Here is a 24,573-nt window from a genome sequence, read left to right as displayed (position 1 = left end):
CTGAGTTCAAATCTGGTCTTAGATACTTACCAGCTGTGTGATCCTGGGCAAGTAATTTAACCTCTACCTACCTCAATGTCTTCATCTGTAAAATGGGAATAATAATAGAATACATCCCACAGGATTGTTATGAAGATCAAATGAGATAATATTTATAAAATTGTCTAGGACAGTGAAAGAAACAGTGGGCAATATATAAATACTTATTGCCTTCTCCCTCCTTCTAAGGCTTAAAGGGACCTCAGAGACTATTCATTTTAACCTCTTCATTTTTCTTTAGGTAGCGGAGTGCTAGATCGATTAAGTGATTTCCCAAGATCTCGTGGGATTTAACCCACCTCTTCTCAGTCCACAGCCAATTCACTTTCCTTTGTTGTAGTTGTGGTTGTGGTTGTTGTGGTGGTGGTGGTGATGGTGGTGTCATTTAGTCATGTCTGACTCTGGCTGTGACCAACTGTCCATGGGGTTTTCTTGGCAAAGATGCTGGAGTGGTTTGCCACTTCCTTCTTCAGTTTTATGCAGACACGGGTTAAGTGACTCACCCAGGGTCACACAGCTAGTGTCTGAGGTCAGATTTGGCCTCTGGTCTTTTTAATCCCAGGCCCAGTGCTCTATCTACTGATCATCCTTACTTTCCACTGTACCACAATTCTAATTTAGAGCCCCTGAATTCTACCAAACTCATTTCGGACTCAGAGTATAATCTCCTATGTGGTCCATACCTCCCACCACATCTTTTCAGAATCTGAAGGGGGAAAACCCTCTTATCCTTACCATTTATTTGCTTTTCCAACTCCTAGCTTCATTTACTCCTGCAGATGGCCAGGGCTAGGCCATCCACATATTCCTGGAACTTAAGTAAGCCTTAGGAAAATCCTAGCTACCTCCAGTGAACATGGGTCAAAACTGGCAACCGCTGTCCAAATGCTTCTAAAAGGGTTCATGCCCCTGTTACAAATCCAATTCTCTTATCTTCTATTGTATATCTGGGCACTTAACATTGAACAGTATAAGTCCAACAGCGGAGAACCAAGAAAAAAGCTACATTCTTTACAAATTATAACCTGAAGCTACTTTGGAAACATTTTTCAAAAACTACTACATCCCACAGGGATTCTATTAGGTAAATTTACACTGACCCCACTTTCCTTTTCTTTCTCTTGTCTGTGGCTCCTGGTACCCCCCACAGACTGCAAACAGGGAAGCTGCCCCCAGGGGTTTGGACACCAAAACAAAATGGGTATAGGAGGGTGGGAACAAAAATGTCTTCGAAAAGCTTACTTTGTATGATTTTCAAGAGGCAAAGAGGACTAATGCAAAAGGTGCTAGTTTGAGGGTTGAAATATCTGAGTTCTGCTGTCAGTTCTGTCTAGCTGTATGGCCCTGAGAAATTCACTTTATTTCTTGAAGACTAAATTTGTTTCCAGAGGCAACTTGGCATAGTGGCTAAAAGTCAGGCTGGAATTTGGGAAGGTTCAAGATCTGCCTCTGATACATGAAGGCTATGAAACCCTAGGCAAGTTATTTAATTTTTCAGTGTTTGGGTTCTCCTCCTTCCCCCCCCCAACAAAAAAATCTTAAAGCCTCTAAATTATAAGGCAGTCACCAATCTTCATTGGTAAAGGCAATCTCCTTACCAAGAAGCTTCCTACATCACTGAAATCACAGGTCTTTTTCAAAGACAAACAAACCAAACAGAAATCCCATGCAATTATATCATTTACAAAATGAAAAAAAATAATATTTCCACTACCTACTTCACAGGGTTGTCATGGTGAAAATATATAGTAAAATGATGTACAAAAGAATTATGTCTGTTGCCTTATTTTTTATGCTGCCTGGTTTCCTTTTAGCCTGATCTAGCTCTTTGGGGGCTTATGTTCCTGGTCATTTAAAAATAAAGATTTTTAAAAACTTAAACATTTTGTCTCTACATCACCTTCATTTCCTAAAAAATATCCCTTTCGGCCAAGATGGCGGAGTGAAGGCAGTGATTTGCTTGAGGTCTCCGCCAAACCCCTCCAAATACCTATAAAGATGGCTCTAAACAAATTCTAAAGCAGCAGAACCCACAAAAAGACAGAGTGAAACAAATTTCCAGCCTAAGACAACCTGGATGATTGATAGGAAAGGTATATTGTGCCAGGCAGTTAGAGGAGCACAGTGTGGCATGGGCGCTCAGACCACAGCAAACCTGGAGCAGGCCTCAGAGGACTGAATTGCAAGCAGCTGTGGTGGCTTCCAGACTCCTCAACCCAAGAACGCCAAAGACAATGTAGAAGGTCAGTAGGAAAAGTCTGTTTCTGTGGAGAGAGAGGAGCTAGGTCTCAGAGCCAGTTCCAGAGCACAGAGTGCAGAGCTTAGAGCGCGGTCCGCAGGGTGGTGGCTGCATCCTAAGCTTCTGGCCCACAGACTGAGGGGGAATCCAGTGGCTGATCAGAGGGGGATTGCAGGGATATCTTTGCCAGTGCTGAGGCAGGAATCTCTTGTTTTGCCCATGCTTGGATCAGGGTCACAGTTCTAGGAGGTGGTCCTGGGGCTAGGAGGAGTGCTGGCGTGGTGGAGCTTGTGGTGGCTGTAGAAAGGGAACCCTCCTTACAGTTCCAGGACAGAAAGGAGTGCTTGTGGTCACTAATAGACCAGAGGACAGGCCAGGAAAGGAGTAAACACCTCACCCCTTATCAAAGCACCTTACAAGAACTGAAAATGTACAGGTCCCTACAAGTATCTCTGAAAACTAGCTGTGCAAACCCCCAAAGCTTCAGACAGTACATTATCTATATTGGAAGCACACTCTTACCTTAACAAAGAGGTTAAAACTCAAGTAATTGGCCTGGATCATGAGCAAGCAGTGCAAAAAGAGTCAGACTATATTATCTTACTTAGGTGACAAAAAAGATCAAAACATACAACCAGAAGACAACAAAGTCAAAGCTCCTACATCCAAAGCCTCCAAGAAAAATATGAGTCAGTCCTGGGCCTTGGAAGAGCTCAAAAGGGATTTTGAGAAGCAAGTAAGAGAAGTAGAGGAAAAACTGGGGAGAGAGAAATGAGAGTGATGCAAGAAAATCATGAAAAACAAGTCAACAGCTTGCTAAAGGAGACCCAAAAAAATACTGAAGAAAATAACACCTTAAAAAATAGCCTAGGGGCAGCACTGGCCTTGAAGTCAGGAGGACCTGAGTTCAAATCCAGCCTCAGACCAAACACTTGACACTTACTAGCTGTGTGACCCTGGGCAAGTCACTCAACCCCAGTTGCATAAAAAAAATAGCCTAACCTAAACGGCAAAAGAGGTACAAAAAGCCAATGAGGAGAAAAATGCCCTAAAAAGCAAAATTGGCCAAATGGAAAAGGAAGTCCAAACGATTACTGAAGCAAATACTTCCTTAAAAATTAGAATAGAGCAATTGGAAGATAGTGACTTTATGAGAAATCAAGACACTGTAAAACAGATCCAAAAGAATGAAAAAATAGAAGAGAATGTGAAATATCTCATTGGAAAAACAACTGACCTGGAAAATAGATCCAAGAGAGAGAATTTAAAAATTATTGGACTATCTGAAAGCCATGATCAAAAAAAGAGCCTAGACATCATCTTTCAAGAAATTATCAAGGAAAACTGCCCTGATATTTTAGAACCAGAGGACAAAATAGAAATTAAAAGAATCCACAGATCTCCTCCTAAAAGAGATCCCCAAAGGAAAACTCCTAGGAATACTGTAGCCAAATTACAGAGTTCCCAGGTCAAGGAGAAAATATTACAAGCAGCCAGAAAGAAACAATTCAAGTACTGTGGAAACACAAGATTTAGCAGCTTCTACATTAAACAACCGCAGGGCATGGAATATAATATTCTGGAGGGCAAAGGAGATAGGATTACAACCAAGAATCACCTACCCAGCAAAACGGAGTATAATCCTTCAGGGGAAAAAATGGTAATTCAGTGAAATAGAGGACTTTCAAGCATTTTTGATGAAAAGACCAGAGCTGAATAGAAAATTTGACTTTCAAATACAAGACTCAAGTGGAACATGAAGAGGTAAACAGGAAAGAGAAATCATAAGAGACTTATCAAGGTTGAACTGTTTACATTCCTACATGAAAAGATGATATTTATAAGTCATGAAACCTTTGTCAGTATTAGGGTGGTTGGAGGGGGGAAAATTATATGTATGTAGATAGATAGATAGATAGACAGACAGACTGGGCACAGGGTGGGTTGAAGATTAAGGGGTCATATCTGGAGAATAAAATTAAGGGATGAGAGAGGATTATACTAGAAGAAGAAGAAAGGGAGAGATAGAATGGGGTAAATTATCTCACAAAAAAAAACAGAAAAGTCTCTTACAGTGGAGGGGAAATGGGGAAGGTGAGAGGAAATGAGTGAATCTTATTCTCATAGGATTTGACTTAAGGAGGAAAATAACATACATATTCAATTGGGTATGGAAATCTGTCTTACCCTACAGGAAAATGGGGGAGGGGGAAGGGGACAAGTGAGCAGGGGGATGATAGAGAGGAGGACAGATTGGGAAAAGGGGTAATTGGAAGCAAATACTTCTGAGGAGGGACAGGGTCAAAAGAAAGAATAGAATAAATGGGGGGGCAGGATAGGATTAAGGGAAATAGAGTTAGTTTTTCACAACATGTCTACTATGGAAGTGTTTTGCATAACTGCGCATGTACAACCTATGTTGAGTTGCTTGCCTTTTCAATGTGAGTGGGTGGGGACAGAGGAAGGGAGAAAATTTGGAATCCAAAGTTTTAAAAACACATGTTTAAAAAAATGTTTTCATATGCAACTGGGAAATAAATACAGGAAGTGGGGTACAGAAGTCTGTCCTGCCCTACAGGTAAATAGAAGGGGAAGGGGATAAGAGATGGGGGGCGGGAGAGATAGAAAAGAGGGCAGACTAGGGGAAGGGGTATTCAGAATGCATGCCATCTTGGGGTGGGGGGAGGGATGAGATGGGATGAAAATTTGGAACTCAATCTTGTGGAAGTAAATGTTGAAAACTAAAAATAAACAAATTTGTATTTTAAAAAAAGAAAAAAATATCCCTTTCCTCTCCCTCATCCTAAAATTAATCCTTGTATCAAAGAATATTTTTTAAAAGGAGAGAAAAAGAAATAGTTTAGCAAAGTTAACAAGCCCTTCAACTGAGGCTGGTGGTCCGTGTGCACTGTTATTCACATCTTTTCTGAAGTGGCTTCTAATTGCCCACAATTGTCTGCATCACCCTGTAGTCCAACTGGCTTCTTTCATTCTCAATCAATCAAGAAAGCATATATTAAGTTATATGCCCGGTACTCTGCTAGGCTTTGGGAAAACAAAAAATAGTGAAGAATCACTGTCCTCAGTACTGAACTACAATATAAGTGAGGAAGTCAGGAAGACCTGAGTTCAAATCCTGCCTTTGACCTTTACTACCTCTGTGAACCTAGGCAAATCTCTTAACCTGTTTGCTTTAGTTTCCTCATCTGTAAAATGAAGATAATAATCGTATCTCCTTCTCAGAGTTGTTGTGAGGATCAAATAAGATATGTAGTATGTAAAATAATATGTAATATGTAAAGTACTTTATAAAACTTAAAGCTCTATCTTAAATGCTAAGTATTATTTTTAATATTAATGCTGGCATTTCAGGCCTTATGGCAGGACAGAAACATTCAAGATGAATGACCCTCATATAACACTTTCTAGAGAACATCTTATGTGTACAATAATCCCTTTCATTATATATCAGTAAGTGTTCATTTTATTGTATGGATAGAAAAGTCTCTGATAGTTTTGTAAGATGTTAGTTGTCTCAGGTTACATGGTAGCTGTCAAAACAAATATACAGCAAAATCTTACAAATTTGAAATAACTGGAGGGAAAGGTCAGTTTGAACGAGGGAAAAGTCCGAAAGTAGAAAAGATTTTGAAAAATGCTAACATTTTATTATTTTGAGATATAAATGGCAATCAAAATTAGGCCAACCAAAGCATTATCTGAGGGTTTCCTAGGGTCCTACTATAATGAAAAGAATAGGGAGGCAGAGTAATAGGAGGTAAGATACTGACCTAGTTCTAGTTCTGCCACTCACCAGCTGTGTGACCTCAGACAAATCACTCGGGCTCTCTGGGCCTTGGTTTTGTCATTTTTGATATCTTCTTCCTTCTTTAAAATTCTATGGTGCTAGGCCAGAGGTGAGGAACTTGCAACCTCAAGGCTACATGTATCCCTCTAGGTCCTCTAGTGCGATCTCAAGGCTGCAGGTTTCCCATCCCTGTGCTAGGCAGATTTCAGAAAAGCCTGGAAAGACTTACATGAACTGATGCTGAGTGAAGTGAGCAGAACCAGGAGTATATTGTGCACAGTAACAGCAACATTAGCTCTTATCAGTAGTACAATGATCCCAAGACAATTCCAAAAGACTCATGATGGAAAATGCTATCCACATCCAGAGGAAGAATTGATGGAGTCTGAATACAGATCCGTGTTCTGTTTTCCCTTTCTTTGGGTTTTGTGTGTGTGTGTGCGTGTGTGTGCATGTGCGTGTGTGTGTGTTTTCCTTTTGTTCTGTTTCTTCTTTCACAACATGACTAATGTGGAAATATGTTTAACGTGATCCCACATGTATAACCTATATCCGATTGCTTGCCATCTTGGGAAAGGGGGTGGAGAGGGAGAAAGGGAGAAAATTTGGAACTTAAAATCTTATAAAAAAAAGAATGTTGAAAAAAATTCTATGATGCTAGAATTTTTTCATATATATCTATTCTGTCATAATGGGCACATCTGAAACATTTAAGGTAGTTTTTGTTCTCTTGGGTTGTTGAAACGTTTACTCCTACTATTTTGTTTATCAAATTACATCTTGAACAAACTCTTTCGGGTTAGTGCCAAGGTGAATTAAAGCTTGATCCTTATCTGAATTATCACAAATTCCAAACTAATAGTGCCTGAATTAAGGCTGTTCCATTAGACTAAGTGAGAAGTGCACCAGCACCAGGACAGAGATCAGAAAGAAAATTGTCCATGCAGTCACATACTGCACACTCTCCATTGCTTCCCATGCCTCCAGAAGGTACAGCTTGAACAGAGAAGCTCTGAATTTTCCTCTAAATTGTCCCCATGAGGTAATTAAGCACAGTTCCTTTATTTCCTAGGAAGTCTCCCATATGGGTAAAAGATGTGAAAGATCAAGGCGACATATGTGAAAATGTGTCAAGGAAAAAGAAAACTCACCGATTTGAACATTAAAATAAAATCAAGAAAAAAGGAAACTACCGAGGGAGTCATAAAAAGTTAGCTCTAGGCCAAAGAAATGTGGCTTTTCATTTCTGTATAGTAGATGAGAATTTAGTACATGAGTGATATTTCATTAAAATGTATAATTTTAAAGATTTATATTATAAAGTTTGATTGGGCACATAAAATGGTCTAATAAGGTTGGCACATGCTGATTTAGCATTTATTCACTATGCAGAATCTGCCATGTGACAAGAAAAATGACGTGGAGATATATATAGATATATGTGTGTGTGTGTGTGTGTGTATGTGTGTGTGCATACACATAAATATAAAAACAAACAAGTGTGTGTATGTATAGATGTATGTGTGTGTAGGTATACGTGTGGGTGAGTAAATGGGTGAGTGTGTATAGGATATCTATCTATCTATCTATCTATCTATCTATCTATCTATCTATCCATCTATCTATTCGTCTATCTTTCTTATTCCCTGCCCCATTCCTTTGAAATTGGATAAATATATATCTAGCTAATATATAATTAATCATATAAACATGTCCTATATTTAATTAATATTTAAGTAATTATTTAAATATATTGATATAACATGTAAATATATAGGCTAATCACATATTTAACATCTAATATAGCATATATTTTATTCAATTTGAAAGGAATGGGGCTGGGAACAAACAACAATAATTACCTCACCTTTTGTGGTTGTTCTCAGGGTAGGAGTTTATTTTGTATTGGATATCTAATAACACTAATTTTAAAAAAAAAAGAACCTTTAAATCATCCCTTTCTTTCTTTAGGCATTGACATAGACACAGTAGAGATTTGGGAGGTAACAGATAGAAAATGATCTCATAATCAATCTGAATTTTTTCAGACTGAATTGAACTCTTTTGTTTGTCAGATGATTTCATTGCATTTGCGATGGCTAGATTGAATTCAAGCATTCCAAAAAAGATCCTATGTATCTATGAGCAACCTGGCACAGTTGAAACAGTGTTGGATTTAGAGTCACAGAGGACCTTGGTTCAAATCCTAGTCCTTCCACACCCTCTTTGTGTGACCTAGGGCAAATCACTCCACTTAATGGGCCTCATGTAAAATGGAGTGTGATTAATATGGCCTCTTGGTTCCCTTTCAAATATGAATCTATGATTTTATTGAATTAAATCTCTGAATAAAGACTCAGTATTTGTTTCATTGGTTAAAAGAGAAGATGATCTTGGGCCATGCCCTGGAAATGGATGAACACAAATCACTTCTACTGGGCGTGGCCATACAACAAAGAGACCAAAGAAATGAAGAGTTTAAGCTATCTAGCCTGGGGCAGTAACCTTTCTGTGAAACTGTCTAAGCAATTGAGAGAAAGCAGTAGCTTCCTACATACCTAGAAGGGGAAATTTTTCTCCTCTAGAACTTCCAAAGAATCAGGGAGGAAACATGCTTTATGATTGAAGAATCAAAATCAATGTATTTTTTTAACCTCTCAGTCTAGCATCACATACTCTGCAGCACCCATCACAAAACCCAATCCTTTTTCTTCATCCCTTAAATAGCTTTTTAGTCTATAGGGATTTGCAATGGTTAATATTTATGACCCTGACATCTAAAATCTTTGTCAAGTTGGGATTATAGAATCTGCATAATTGAACCACTTGAAAATCTACAAGTTTCATGAAGCAGCATGCCTGTTTATATTATATATCACTCTTCTGGGAAAACAAATATGGAAACAGGATGATTTTCATATAAAAGGAATCCGATTATAAAAAAATATTCTAAAATGCCTTCTACCCTCAAAAATTGATGGACCAGTATGGTATAGAGCACTACTTTGGTGTAGAACTAGAAGATCCACTTTGGAATCTCTGTTCTTTGGCTTGCCACCTCTCTAACTTGGACAAGTTCCTTGACCTCTGTATGTTTCAGTTTCTTCATCTATAAAATAACCGAATTGAAAGGTAGTGTCTTCAATCTCTTCCATCTCTAAATCATATGATCCTATAAACACCTTATGGGAAAAAGAGATATACTGTGATGAACATGGGTTTGTGGCAACCACAGCAAGGATATCCAAGACACTTAAATTCTGCTTTAGATGATGTTGTCTTTAATCACACTTTGTTGTTCATCTGGAAAACTCCCTGAAGGCTTGAAGTTTTTTGGGGGTTTTTGTTTGTTTGTTTGTTTGTTTGTTTTAAGAGCTATAGACTGGTGACCTTTGCTAGTTTTCTGAAGCTAGTTTTTGCAAGATCTGTAGTACCTTGAACCTCAACCCAAAGAATGGAAACGCCACAGACAGAAAATGAGTGCCCTACCTAACCTCATTCAGAGAAGGGCATGTGAAGTAAAGGAAGGTGCCACTGAATTAACATTTCTGTAGGGACCCCACATCTCCATTTGAAAGGTACTGTAAGAAAGTGAGAAAAATATGATGAATTTAATTTTTCCTTATTTCCTCAGAAATTATATTTACTTCCCTTCCTCCACATTCCCATCTACCTGAGTTTTGATAGTTTTTTTAACTAAAAAGAAATGGTTTTTCAAAAAAACAGTGAAAAACAAATAGACATGTAGCTATCCTTACAACACACTCACAATCTTGGTAAGGCCCTTTGGCCTTTGGGAGAAGGCCACTGATTAAAGATACCTACTCTAGGTCCTGAAATGTCTGGGCATAATAAGGTGAGCAAAGGACAAGCAGCTGCTGTTAATGGAGCGTTTGGGGGAATTTCTGCCACAACTTCAATATAATTTAAATACTCAGGCTTCTGAGTTGGGTTTTTTGTTTTTTGTTTTTGTTTTTTTTCTTCCCTTGAATGTGTAATTATAAGAAAAAAAGACATTTTCACTTACAGGCTGTCAGCAAGCAAATCAGAAGTCACACTTTCTAGGGCTTTAATGGGAAGAAAGCCCCTAAGGTCTGATATCACACACTGAAGAAACATTTCTCATTTTAAAGGTTAATATCCAGCCTCCTCTCTTTGTAAATGAATTACAGTGCTGCCTGGTTCAATAATATCTGCTTAATAGCTAGGATGCAACTGTTGTGCTTTCTTTTAACATTATAATAATTTGAGCAATTTTCATTTTCTCATTTCATTTGGAGGTATGTGTATGTGTGTGTGTGTGTGTGTGTGTGTGTGTGTGTGTATGTGTGTGTGTAAGTGAGCACACAGCATATTCGAATGATGTAGAGAAAGAGTACAGAATGGCAAATAAAAATCTAGACTTTTATCTGTGTTTTTTTTCCTCCTATAATGAAACACAAGCTTTAAAAAAGGACAGAGTAGGTCACAACAAGCATATTTCTCATGAAGTCATCACCCTGTAAGTGTAAGACACACCAGGAGGGGGAAAAAATGCGGAGACTGTGGAAAGCAGAAGCCAACGATTCTGTAATGAATTTATTTTCAGCTTTATGAAAAGCATTCTTTGTTCCTACATAAAGGGAGTACTTTGTAGTTTTAGCCAGTTATTTTATCTCAACCCTAAATCTGCCAGGGTCTTTCTGTTACCTTTCTCTGGTTCAAGGCTATGAGTACCATGGCATTCAATGGAGGATCCTGGTTGGGTTGGGTTTTTGGTGGGTGGATTTTTTTTTTCTTTTTGGTAAAATGAACATCCAGAACATGCATTTGTCGATTTGGGACAACATAACAGCACTGGCTAAAACCTTAATCTTTGCTCATCTGTTTCAAAGGCAATTTCTGTCTGAACAGATGTGGGATATGGTCCTAATGTTTTGAATAGTAAAAAAGAATTTGGCAGGTAAACTGCCAAAATTGTGCCGTCATTGAGTTCTACCACTACATTTGAAACCTAGATTAGAAAATTACTTCACATAGGCAGTGCTGCAATTTAGAAGGGTGGATAAGATTTTGAAAGGGGAATGAAAATCACAGCTGAAACAGGGCCAGAAAAGGATTAGTGTGGCCATAAGAGAGTGGAGGATGAGACAAGATTCCTGGGGCCTTGCTTTTCAAAGGGCCTTCTGACAGCCTAGCAGGAATAATCCAGGAATCTCAGCTATTAGCTCTGAAGGAGTGGCTGGAAATATGAGGGGCTGTTTAAAATATACACTATTAGACAAAAACTTTGAATTGAGCACAGCATCACCTCATCTCCTTCACTTATGAACTACACTATACTTGGTAGTTTTACTTGATGAAGGGGGATGAGTAGAGCAATGTCAATTCATACTTATTTAGTCATTTTTTAAAAATGTTGCTTCCTTTGTAATTAAGCATTGTTGCCATTTAAGGCTGGTCTACTATGGGTTAGTAACCTTCCTCTGGGATACTGAAGTATTTGGCCCTATTGTCACATAATCAAAGAGACATTGATTTGCAAAATGACACCATGGGATTATATCCAGTCCTTTCAAGGAGCACTGATCAAGGAAGTTAGCAAAGGAAAGCCAGAAAGTTAGCAGGTTATCACTGACTAAAAGCTGAGGGGTTAACAGGTCTGAACCAATTCCATTTTAAAGTGTCTAATGTGTTCAGCCTGTACTACACAGAAACACAATATTAACATGACTTCAGTGGCCTTCCTCAGAAAGGTCACTGATACCTATGGTTTTTGAAGGCAAGAGAACAATGAACCCTCAGGGATTTCAGAAGAGGGAGAAATGCCTTTCAGCCTGCTCCAGACAAATCCATTATCCCTCAATAATCATTTTATTCCTTTCTTGAATTTTTATAACATAGGCCAAAAAAAGGGAAGAAAATAAAAAGATTACAGCCCCAGACTGTTCCATGGAGGAACAATAACCATGCTGACCATTTAACTTAAATGTTTCACATGTCTTCATGTTCACAGAATGCATCACCTAAGGACCCGTCGGCTGATGGTGCTTGTAGCTAGGCCTCTTCTCATAACACCCTGGTAGAATCTGCCTGAGAGTATTTTCTACTAGGCTTCATACGCACAGGGTGTCCCTGCTATACCATTATAAAGTACCTGAACTGTCACTTAGTCAACAAGCATTTACTAAGTGCCCACTATGCGCTAGGCCCTAGGGATATAATGGAAAGTAAAAGACAGGAGCTCACTGTCTAATGGGAGAGACAACATGCAAATAATTACAAGCTTGGTATATACAGAATAAATCGGAAATACTCAATGGAGAGAAGGCATTTCAATTCAGAGGGATTGGGAAAGGCCTACCCTGCAGAAAGTGGGATTTTAGCTGGGACTTGAAGGGAGCCAGGAGGTAGAAATGAGGAAGGAAAACATTCAAGGGATGGTAGACAACCAGTGAAAATGCCCAGTCTTGTTCAAGTCATAGCACAAAGGCCAGGGTCATTGGATGGCAGAATACATAGAGAGGGGGGCCCTCTCTGGCAGGTCCTTTCCCCTATTATAATTTGGCCAGTCCTCCTCTCCCATTACATAGACAAACCTGAGAAGAAAATCCAGAATAAATAAAAGGAAAAAAAAAGAAAAGTGGAATAAAATGAGGGTATTGGGAGAAGCCCCTAATAGATCTAGGGCTGGAAGGGGTATTAAAGACCCTCTAGTTCAACTACCCTCATTTGACAAATGAAGTTTATTGATTTGTCCAAGGTCACACAGTTCATAAGCATCCTACTTGTCTTCAGCTTTATAATTTAATTCAACATAAAGGCTCCATTACGTGCAAAGCATTGTGGTAGATGCCAACTGTTCAAAGATGGTAGGGTCTATCTTTTCCACTAAGTTGTCACTCAGGCCTTTTCATACCTTCCCACATGATAGTGCCCCTCTTTCTAAACTCCCTTGTATAGAATTACTCTCTATTTATTACCTTGATGTTTGTTTTGTATATACTTATATATATTATGTTAGTAACATAAGTGATATTATTTCATTCATTATATTTATATCCCTACTGGTTTATAATTATACATATATTATCTTTATAATTATATATATAGATATATATTATCTCAATATATATAATATATAACACATATAACATAGGTTAATATATTATGTATTACATATACTTACATATTATGTACACTTATATGTGTGTTATCTTTCCCATTCAAAAGGTAAGCTCCCTGCAAGCAAGAATTATTTCATTCTTTCTGTTTGAATCTGCACAGCCTAGTATGTAATAGGCACTTCATTCCGGTTGATTGATTGATTAATGAAAAACGACACAGTCACTGGCCTTGAAGAATTTGCATTCTATTAGAGGGCAAAATTACAGATCCACAAATAGGTCAAAATTATAACCTATCTGTGCTTGGTATGAGTCTATGCTTGGTTTTAGAGGATTGTTTGCAACCCAGAGAAGTTAACTGATTTGCCTGGAGTCATATAGCTAGTAAGTGGTATAGAAGCAAGTAGGTATAGAATCAGGAAGACCTGAGCTTAAAAACTGCCACAGATACCTAGTAGCTGTGTGACCCTGGGAAAGTCACTTTCAGTCTCAGTTTATTCATCTGCAAAATGGGGATAATAGCATCTACTTCACAGGGTTGTTGATTAAAGGAAATAACAAATCTTAAAGAGCTATATTATTATAGCTATATATTTTTAAAATTATAAATTATATAAATGGATTAATATTTTATATAAAGAACTTCTTATCATCAGCATTGCGCTAAATGTAGATTCTGAATCCAGGTCTTTCTGGCTCCAGGTTTAGAATGCCAAACATATTTATTAAATTAAAAATTAATTTAAAAAATTAAATTAAATATATTAAACACATGCTGCTTTAGGTACAAAAATATAAGGTACCTAACCAAGGGAGAATATGATGGGGAAATGGGATCTACCCAGATAAATACTCTAAGGATCTTTTTAAAAGGGAAGAAAACACTTTCATATGAGGTGAAGTTAGGGGCACTGGGGAGTCAACTGAGCTGACCCTTAAAGGAAAGAAAGATTCTGACAGGATGAGGGGAAAGAGTACAATACTGGGGTGGGGTGGGGTGGGGGGGCTGGCCTGTGCTCAAGCACAGGAGGAGGAAAGCAAATACTGAATTCAGGGAATAGCTAGTAGTCCATTTGGCTCTCCATATACTGCCAACCATATGATAAAGAGCAATATGAAACAAGACTCCAAAGGCAGGCTAGAACCAGACTGTGGAGGATCTTAAACGTCAGGCAACAGTGAGCCAGTAATGATCTTGGGGGGCAGGTGGGAGATCTTTGAAAATGGATTGGATATACAGTTTAAGAAAAAGAGGAAGCAACGATAACTCCAAGTCTTCAAGATTGGAAGACTGATAGAATGGTGGTACCATTAAGGTAAAGGGCAGTTTGAAGGAAGGAAATATTTAGGACAAGTTGATAAGTGCAGTTTAGGACATTGTGAGTTTGAGTGGTACTGACGGAATGCCTAAATGGAGTGGGGATCATAGGGTTTGGAACACAGGGGTCATCTCTAGACCAACCCCCACCCCATCACACACACACTTTTTTTTTTTCACAGATGAGGAAACTAAGGCTAAGGAAGGCTGTGATTTTCCCAAGATCATACAAGTCATAATCACAGAGGCATTTGAATTATCTAACATCAGGGCCAGTGCTCTTTGCACTGGATTATGCAACTGGTAGCATAGTGGAGGGAGCATTGTGCATGTACTCAGTGAGTTCTGAGTTCAAATCATGCCTTAGATGTCTTCTAGCTGTGTGACCTTGGGCAAGTCATGTAGCCCCTACTTGGCTCAACTTTAAAATGGGTATAATAAAAACACCTCCCTTGCAGGGCTGTGAGGATCAATTGAGATAATATTTGTGAAAATGCTTAGCACAGTGCCTAATGCATAGTAGGCACTATATTAATATTTATTCCCTTCCCATGTATGCTGGCCAGTGGCAGAAAGCTGGAAATGAAGAACTGGAGTTCTAGAAACTGGTTAGGGCAGGGGTTATTAATTATTTCTTATCGTGGACCCTTTTGGCAATCTGGTGAAACCTATGGACCCCATATCAAAATAATATTTTAAATGCATAAAATAAAATACATAGGATTAACAAAGGAAAGCAATTATATTGAAATAGATATCAATGCATGGGTGTATCAATTCACAGAACCCCAGTTTAAGAACTCGTGGGCTAGATATATTGATTTGGCAGTCATTTGCATAAAAAGTAATCATTGTTAGGAAAACTCATAAAGGGAAGGGGAAAAAAAGGGATTCGGTTTCCGGGTTACAGGAGAAGAAAGAGCCAAAGAGCAATGAGGAATAATGAGAGAGGACTAGAAGAAAAAAAGTGACCTAGAAGACAAGGAAGGCGAGAGGAGCCAGGACCAAGAGTGCCTTTTACTGAAGAAGCACCAAGAAAGATGAGAACCGAGAAGTCTTCCTATTTGGCAACTAATAGGTCCTCAGTGACCTTTCAGAGAAAAGCTTCCGTAGAGCCAATCAGTAGTGAAGATACTGAGGGAGAGTGTAAACTATCTTTACTGATCTTTAAACTGAGTTTAGCCATGATAGGGGAAAAAAAAATAACAGTCAAGTCGATGGTAGGGTCAAGCAAAGGATTTTTTGTTTTGTTTTGTTTTAAGGATAAGGGAAACTTGAGCTTGCTTGTAGGGAGCAGGAAACAAAGCAATAAATAGTAGAAGATTGAAGATGAACAGAAGAGAAAATGATCCCTAGGTCAAGTTCCCAAAGGAGACATGAAGTGATGGAACCAAGCCACAAGGGTATGCTGGTAAATATTTAACAACCCACTCTCTGGGGGGAAATATCTACCAACACATGTTTAAGTTTATCTTTATTACTACTATTTTCTTCATCGCTTTCTTCAGTCTACAATCAACAGAACAAGAAATCAAGCTCTGCTTTGTAGCATTTGGCTATTTCCAAGGCATAGATACGCACACTGAAAGTTTAATAATTGGTGACCAGTATGTCCTGGATCCTGCATGTCCCTGGACCACGGGCATAATGGAGGGCTTAAGAATGGGCCACAGGAATGTCTGTAAAGGACCAACATGTTTTGTATTACATAGCCACTTAGGTGACTTGACTGAATTTTTTAGGTTTTTAGATGTTTTCTGCCTATGTAAAAACTTTTGCTTCTTATTCCTATTGCCAGACTACTAGTCCTCTATCTCACAAACTACCTAACATTTAATTAGATTATATTTTATTTTGCACATATTTGCATAAGCTTATTATCTTCCTCATTAGGGAGGATTTCATTCCTGTAGTTGTATGTTCAGTACCTTCATCAAATCATGTCATTTCTTTGTTCTGATATTGTTTCATTCATTCTATTGATATCCCTACTGGTTCCTATAGTATCTAGTACACAGTAAGTGTTAAATGTTTGTTGATTGATTTATTAATAGATTGTCACCGATCATGACATTAGAAATGGTTGTCATGCCCCTACTCTCTCTTTTTCATTGACTTACATAATTTAGTTCTCTTTTCACTCCAATGAGAGTAGCCAAGCAGAATGCATAGAGAATTCACCTTGAAGCCAGAAAGAAGTAAGCTTCGGTGCTGGCTCTGACAGGTATTGGCTCTGAACCCTGGGCAAATCAATTAACCTCTCAGTGCTTCAGACAACTCACTAAGATTCAAAATTGCAAAACAGATGCTGATTTTCATTGGTCCAAGGAGCTCTTATGACACAGTACTACAGGGAAAATCCCCATTCCTTAGTTCCATTTAGGCCCTAGAACTATCCTCTAAAATCTTAGATAATTATTTGCCATGTTAAACATTTTATGTTACAGACAAATGGTTAAATACTTTGATGAGTTAACAGGTATTATAGTTGATAGAGCTGATAGGTAAACATTAATTTTATTTTCAGTCACTGTAGGTGGTGTCGTAGATAGAGTTCTGGGCCTGGAGTCAGGAAGATCTGAGTATAAATTCCACCCCAGGAACTTACTAGCTATGTAACTTTGGGCTAGTCATTTAAGCTCTGTTTGCCTTGGTCTCCTCAACTGTGACATGGGAATAATAACAGCACCTGCCTCACAGGGTTGCTGTGAGGATTAAATGGCATGATATTTGTAAAGACTTTAGCCTGGCACATAGTAGGTGCTTCATAAATATAAGCTATTGTTTGTAAAGGGCTCAACCCCGCGTCTGACTCGTGGTAGGCGCTTTATAAATGTTAGGTGTTTGTAAAGGGCTCAGCACAGTGCCTGGCACAGTCGGTGCTTTATAAATGTTAACAGTTGTTATTATCAGTCTCCAACTAACTTCTTACTAAACTCAAAGTATCCATTTAAATCTAGTCTAGTTTTGCTCTTTCCTCAGTGTGGCTGTGAAATACTCAACCTAGGCAGGAATCAAACAATACCCTAGTTGTCTGGGGCAGCCCTCATGTACAGAAAGACATTGACATTGTTTTATTAACTAGAAACTTGGCAATTGTCTTTGGCTTTTGCCTAAAAGCCAGGTCTCTTCAATAATTCATGTTAGGAGTCCTAGTTTAACATACAAATGCCCGAGTTGTCTGAAACCTGGCAGTTAAACAAATGTGATCTTGAGGTCATTGTATTTCAGTTCTCATTTCCTGGACTATGTTATGGAAACAGCTTGAATGATGCTTTTTTTTTTTTTCCCCTCCATTCAGCTATTCGTTTGGCCCTCTTAGTATTACTATTGAGCTCAAACAAAAACTGAAAATTAAAAGCCAAAGCAATTTGTGTCTTAGGGAATTCTGTTTTGTGTGGCACCATGGGACTTAAAGACTATAAGGCATGTGTGTATACATGCACACACTACACATTCTCACGAATGTGTGTCCTTGCATGTTTATGTTTCAATAATAATGCATACCAAAATTGACCTGCCTTTCTCCAATGGCATGCAATGCAGCTTCACTGGGCTGTGGTTTTCCTCTCTTTCGCTTTCTCACTTTTAAAATGTGCCTGGGGAAGATTAGAAATAATTCTCCCACCACCCCTACCCTGACTTCTTTCCCCTCTCCCTCTTTCTCCTATTTTATTTAGGAAAAGGAACCGGCATTCAAGGAGGAAGAGACAAGAATGATAAAAGTCCCAAATTAAAAAACATTCCTTGCAGACAATTAAGAAGGTCTTAGCACTGGTGGAAAATCTAGCACACATGCAGGCTCTTGGATAATGTAGCAGTATATTTGATCTCTTTAGATATACTTCAGCCATTTTTTTTGTGACTGTCTCTTCAGGGACTCTTTAGAGATTTTTAAGATTATGAAGTGTCCCATAATAGCAACTCTTAACTCGGTGAATAGGCACTGAAACACATACCTTTGTTCCTAAGGCTTTTTATTTTGTCAGGTGTTGTGAGCCAAACCTGAAAGCACTTGAAATTCCATTAAAACTACATTCACTTATTTAGGGGAAAAAAAAGTTATCTTTGGAAGTTTGTCTCTATCAACGTTGTTAAAGTGAGGAGACACATTGATGTAATTTAAGATTAATGGTTAACTGTTAAAGTGCAGATTTTCATAATAAGGGCTGATGTTGACTCAAGAACAAAAATATTCTAACATCCAACCTCACTGTTAGCTACGAAGTCACAGTATATAATTTAAATCTAATATAAAAATGCCCCAAATTTCAAAAGACTTGGTTTACAGAGATTCTGAACTTATTAATGTAGCCAATACTTAAAAATGAACGTATTAAGGCCACCCCAAGAGAAGTAAGAGAGAAATGCTTTAGCATTTACTAAACATATTCATGTTCAGTCATTTTATTTCCTCTACTTGAGGATGTCAGTATATGGTAACATTGCCTTGCTCAGGAGAATTAAAAAAAAAAAAAACCAGAATCTGGGTGTTTGATCTTATATGTGGTTTTATTTTTTTAGTATATAAAAAATTTTGGTTGCCTTTTTTTCAAGTTCATCATGGTAACAGTATGATATGCTTTGAAAGGTAGGGGAAGCTATTTTCCATTAAAAGGGCCTCCAACAAGTACTTGAGTTTTTTAGCTTAATATACCTACCAACTCTAAACTTTGGACAGATCGACAGTATCAGAAAAATTGTATTTAGGATAGTAGAATGGAGCTTCAATGAGCTATTTCGCTTTCTTAAAAGGAGTGGCATTGTCCACTGAGCAAGAATTAAAGGGCTGGTAAATAGGGAGGACAGAGAAGGCAAGGAGAGACAGAAGAGGAGGCTTTTTATCAGCAAGTAACAGAATAGGGAACAACTAAGTTTAAGGCAAGTCTTGCCAAAAGATAAGCTTTATTTGGACAAAGGGATCCCTAGAGAGAAATTGAAGCTTATCAGAAAGAGAGAGACAGGGAAGAGAAAAGGGAATGAAGAAACTTGTTGTATTTATTCCTTAGGCTCTATATATAGACACATTCATACAAGCACACACATTCATGTATACATATAGACGTGTGCATGCCTACACACATATTTGGTACATACCGTGATTTTATTAAGGTAAGGAACTCCCAAATTTGAAACTCCCACATATGAAGTTCAGTGGTTCATCTGTAATTTAGAGAATTGCCTAGGGACCTTCAAGTGATTTGTCACACTACCAGCATGTGACAGAATCAGGACTCGAACCCAGGTCTTCCTGACTCCAAGGCCATTCTCACTATTCACTATGCCTTGCTGCTTCTTATGTAATTCCACATTAGCAACAATAATTTATAGAAACACTATTCTCTCCTTTCTGGTGGTCTGATCAAAATATATCCTAATCTGAAATAATTTAAAGTTAAAGTCTGCCTCCTACCTATATATTTTGCTAAACAGTAGTAGTAGTAGTAGTAGTAGTAGTAGTATAGTGCATGGCCTAAAGTCAGGCAGACTCATCTTCCTGAGTTCAAATCTGGCTTCAGATATTTAGCAGCTATGTGACTCTGGGTAAGTCACTTCACTCTGTTTGCCTCAGTTTCCTCAAATACAAGATGGGCTAGAGAAGGAAATAGCACACCATTCCAGAATCTTTGCCAAGAAAACCCCAAATGGGGTCACAAAGTGTCTCTCTCTCTCCCTCTCTCCCTTCTCTCTCTCTCTCTCTCTCTCTCTCTCTCTCTCTCTTTCTCTCTTCCTCTCTCTCTCTCTTTCTCTCTTTCTCTCTCTCTGTCTCTCCCTCTCTCTCTCTCTGTCTCTCCCTTCTCTCTCTCTCTCTCTCTCTCTCTCTCTCTCTCTCTCTCTCTCTCTCTCTCTCTCTCTCTCTCTTTCTTCCTCCTCTCTCTCTCTCTCTCTCTCTCTCTCTCTCTCTCTCTCTCTCTCTTTCTTCCTCTCTCTCTCTCTCTCTCTCTCTCTCTCTCTCTCTTTCTCTCTCTCTCTCTCTCTCTCTCTCTCACACACACACACACACACACACACGACTGAAATGACTGAACAATAACAGCAAAGCCACAGTTCCTGAGGCTTTAGATGGATGAATTAATATGTTACTAAATGCCTTGTCCCTTCACTGGACAATATGATGAACTACAACTCAATCTGTTAGCTTCTGGAAGTCCTTCATGAATCTTGTGTAACCAGATTAAACCTCTGATCACTTGATGGCTCTAATGCTATATAGACTTTTTTTTTCCCCCACTGCATTTGACCTGCAGATATTTGCAGCTGCCTAATCTGACTAATTCAAAGTTCTCTTCCCTCATTTTCCAACCCCATGCTCACTGGATTTAGACATACCTGTCTAAACTGGGGACAGGAACATTGTTGTCGGGATCTGGGTTTTTTTGGTTTGTTTGTTTTCTTTTCTGTGAGGATGATTGTTTTGCTTTAAAATCTGAACAGCGAGGGAGATTTCAGAAGACCTGGACATAAAAGAAGAGGAGCTGCCAACCTTACTGCTGGTGAATTGGTTATATCATTCAAATGGTCAGACTAATTTTCTGATAGGTGTAAATGAACTCTTTTAACAGGTAGGGAGAAAATTTGAGAAAATTTTCAGCAAAACTGCCTGTTATAGTACAGAAATTTACTTAGTAATGATTTACAAATGTGCTCTTTTTACTTTTTTTAAATTTTTTTCTTTTTGGCCAGAGAAGCTTATGTTCTTAGAAAATTGCTTCCCTTAAAAAAAAAAAAAAACTTTCTGGTAAGGTCAAAATATGCCACACAAAACAACTTGATTTAAAGGGGGCAACTTTATCAAAATGCAAGAGGCAGATGACATTATCCAATGGTATTTGTACTTTATGAAGTAAAAGAAAATGCTGCAATAAATATGGCTACACAGTGGTTGGGAAGGGAGCGTCTGTTTCTTAATCTGACTTACTTTGGGCAAAATTTAACCTTTAGATATTATTTTTTTCAAACATTTATAGATGTTTTCAGAACTGTAATTGACTTGGCAAAGTATTAGGTCAGAGGGGAATAAATGGTAGGCTTTGTTTTGAACTAAGGCAAAATTTTTTTATTTTGTGGTTATTTTAAGAAAGCATAAAATGTGTCTGTGAAGGTGAATCAATAATCTTGAATGACAGGGAGATGATGGGCTCAGTAGGAAATACATTGTTTATGTTAAAAAAAAACTTGCTAGAGATCAGGACAGGATGCTCAAGGGAAGAGGAACTGAGCTGAGCAATATTTGTACAGGTATGTTATTGTTCAGTCATTTCAGTTGTGTCCAACTGTTTGTGCCCCCATTTGGGGTTTTCTTGGCAAAGATACTCAAGTGGTTTGCTATTTCCTACCCCAGGTCATTTTACAGATGAGGCAATTGAGGCAAAAAGGGTTAAGTGACTTGCCCAAGATCACACGGCTTTTTCTAAGGCCAAATGTGAACTCAGGAAGATGAGTCTTTCTTTCTGATTCCAGGCCCTGCACTCTATTCACTTCACTACTCTTAGACAGATATACCTATACATATATTGACCAAAATTGTGTTTTCATTGGTGTGAGGAATGTAAGGGAATGGGTTCCTCTCATTCCTCCCTCCGCATTCTCTATCTTCCTAACACCACCCTCCCGCCAATGCAGACAGAATATTGGCAATTACTCAGCAATGTAGAGTGTTAGAGAGTTGTCCTGTCAGAAGCAGCATGTATTTACACTATTTGTAATCAAGTAAACTTTATTCCTTAAAATAGAAGGGGAAGGCTTAGGATCATATATTTGGCACTGAGAGGAGTGTTAGAGGGCTTGTGGTTCAGCCTCTTCACTTGGAAGCTCAGAAAATTGAAGTTACTCTCGCAAAGCCACAACCTTATCAAATTGTCAGATGGATGATCTGAACCTAGGTCCTTTGAATCTAGCTCCAGCACTGTTTGAACAATACCACATTGCCTCAAATGAGTACATAATACTTGTTTGTGAACTCAGCAGGGCCTTTAAAAGAGGTTTCTCTCTTTGTCTGTACTTTACAAGATTATTTAAAATGTTTTGTTCAAGTGTGGATCTGTTTCAGATCTTCAGCTAAAAACCACCTCCTGACTCCTCTCACCCTTTGCCCCCAAACTCTTGTTCCAAGTGTTAATTCTTGACCTCTTTTCCTTCCAGACGTTGCTACGTTTCCGTGGTACTGTGTGTAATACTGTTGAGGGTGATGTAATTATAGTTGCGAAAGCAATTTCATGATAATTTTTCATTTTTCTCTTCTTGACTTTCTGGAGGGAAAACTATCTTATCAATTACCTAAGCACTCAGAACCCTTCAGAGGGACACACTAAGTATTATTATCTCACACATTCTGTGAAGAACTTGAGGATTCTTAGAGTTACGTAAATGTTTACATATTATTATATATTATTATATAATATATAATATTATTATATATATAATATATATAAAATATCTAAAATTATTATATAATATATAATATTATTATATATATAATATATATAAAATATCTAAAATTATTATATAATATATAATATAACTGAAAAGCCGCAGTGGGACCAAAAATATAACCATGGAATAAAAAGCATGAAGCCCCCAAGAGGCAAATTATTTTTTTGTAAAAGGTATGGAGCTCTTTCTAACTTTAGGTTAAGGCATTACACTTCTGAAGGCAGGCATTCGCATTCAATAAACAGGTCTTCCACTGAAATCCTACTTACCTGCCTCATAAAAGAATGGAAGTGAGCCTTGGTACTTCATGGCTATGACAGCTCTGGCTATCCTTTGGCAGCCCCTACTAAACTGTTATGGCTTCAGAGAAGGAACCTGAGATGTGCTATGCCCTCCAACGCCCAATGTAGGCATATCTGGAAAGGCTCACTTCCAAAAAAATTAGCCAGCTCTGTTTGTTTTATCATTGTTGCTGTTTGGGGTATTTTGTCTTGTGTTGGCCACAGCTTATGAATACCATCTACTAAGGTCTATGTGAGTGAATGCTAATAAATACTAATGCTAACAATCATAATAGCTAACATTTATATAGTGTTTACTATGTGCCAGGCACCGTGCTAAGTACTTAACGCATATTATCTCACTTGACCCTCTTAACAACCCTGCTAGGTAGGTATCACCTAGATGTCTCAATCAATAAATGGAATACCCACAGAGAAGTCACTTCCAAGCATTGAAGTGAAGAAATATAGTTTGGTGTGTATATGTATAGAAGACACATGCACATATGCGTGGATGTGCAAGCATGTGCGTGCACACACACACACACACACACACACACACACACGCCTTTACCTTGGCCAATGAGGTGAAGGTAAGGGAAGGAAGAAAAAAAAAACAACAAAGGGTAGAACAATGACAGAAATCTTAGATCTAGAGTAAGACATCCCAGGTTTAAGTTCTCGTCCCAACACTTAACTGCCTATGGACAAGTTATCTCCTGACCCTGAGACTCAATAACCTCAACTATTAAATGGGGATAATAATAGTACCTGTACTATCTCATGGGGCTGTTATGAAGAAAGTGTCCTATAAAGTTTAAGGAGAGAATTAAAGATATATTTTAAGATTAGAATGCCACAATGAGATTAGAAGGAATAATGAGTCATAAAGAAGTAGATTCCGGCTCAGGAGACTCCTACCTATTATGGAATCTCTTTTGAAGAGTGCTCTGAAATGATAGGCCCGTCTCTTTCTGGTACCATGGCATAAATGCCAATCCTCTGTGAATAGGAAGTACAGATTAAATGACTCCTCAGTAAAGGTGGGTCATTCAGGTCCATGAATCTGTCAGGGGCCTTCAGCAGGACAGAAAGATTAAGAGGAAGAGTGATCATTTGATGAAGTCTTAATTGCCTGATAGGACTCTGGAAGGAAAATATTAAATTCTCAAGATGCGGTCTGTATTAAAAATAAGAAATACATACACATTCACAGACCCCTTTCCATGCCAACATGGGGTGAAGAATAGGTAAGTTTGGAAAGAGAAAAAAAATATGGTGGTAGAATGGAAAGAGCCCTGGATCTGGAGTCAGAAGACCTGGGTTTGAGTTCTGGTTCTAATACTTAT

At 38.2% G+C, this 24,573-nt stretch overlaps 1 protein-coding gene across 2 annotated transcripts in view; it reads left to right on the top strand.

Moving 5' to 3' along the window:
* The window catches only part of CELF2 (CUGBP Elav-like family member 2), a 1,000,575-nt gene that overhangs the window by 349,410 nt on the left and 626,592 nt on the right, over positions 1-24,573 (top strand). The window lies entirely within an intron of this gene.

The sequence above is a fragment of the Phascolarctos cinereus genome, unplaced genomic scaffold (assembly GCF_003287225.1).
Source record: "Phascolarctos cinereus isolate Bilbo 61053 unplaced genomic scaffold, phaCin_HiC Scaffold_1;HRSCAF=81, whole genome shotgun sequence".
Lineage (NCBI taxonomy): Eukaryota > Metazoa > Chordata > Mammalia > Diprotodontia > Phascolarctidae > Phascolarctos > Phascolarctos cinereus.
The sequence above is the reverse complement of the archived record's forward strand: the minus strand, read 5'-3'. Positions and strand labels throughout refer to the sequence as shown.